Source organism: Triticum aestivum, chromosome 3D, assembly GCF_018294505.1.
Source record: "Triticum aestivum cultivar Chinese Spring chromosome 3D, IWGSC CS RefSeq v2.1, whole genome shotgun sequence".
NCBI classification, from domain to species: domain Eukaryota; kingdom Viridiplantae; phylum Streptophyta; class Magnoliopsida; order Poales; family Poaceae; genus Triticum; species Triticum aestivum.
Window position 1 is genome coordinate 597,575,694 of NC_057802.1, and position 905 is coordinate 597,576,598.

A 905-nucleotide genomic window follows, 5' to 3' on the forward strand; every position below is an offset into this window, starting at 1 on the left:
TGGGATCAAATACAGCTTGTCCTCCCTATTCATAGCCGACTAGGATGAAACTGTAGCCCCCCCTCCCGGGTACCCATATAAGTCGAGGAGCAGGGCACGCAGAGGATACACATTGATCTCGAGGTAGATCATTTGTACTTTGCAATGTTCAGGATATCGGTAACTTTGTAGCTGCTTGGTCTGGTGAGGAGTAGGGATTAATTGGTGAATCAGCCTGTTAACTGAATTTATCGGTAATCCATTTCTCAATAGGTTAATTAGGGTCATATCTATATATCTTAGCTACATATAGGAATAATGCCGCAGCGACAACAATAAAAGGAGAGGCGATAAACAACAACAGCATATATCATAGCACAAAACAGATCACCATATAGCGTATACTGTTACATGTTGATCTGCACGTGCTGGTCTCGGGGGCGGGGAGGGGGAGGCGAGCTCGAGCAGGAGGAAGAGGCTCGGTGCCTGGATCCTTGAGGAGTGCGGGCGCATCTGGTGGATGGTGCCGACGGCTACTCGGAGAGGGCGGCAACGGCGACTGCTCCTAGCCTCCACCAACGAGGGTTGATACGGGAGGGGAGGGGAGACTCAGAAAGGAGGGAACAAACTGACCTAAAACGGTAAAGGAGGGAATGGGCCAAAATTTTGGAGCCCAAATTTCTCTCCCTCTATTCAGTTAGTCGACACAGTGGGATAAATCGGCCCGACAACCAATTAATCTACTGGTATTCATGATTAACTGGCTGATTACCTTAAATATCATTTTTTAATAGTGGTACTTTGTATTCCACTTGAGAGTAATAAACACAAGCATGACGTAGGGTTTTATCTGTAAGGAGAGGCCGAACCTGGGTATAAACTCGTGGCCATGTTACATTGTATGAAGAGTTGAAGACCCATAGTCT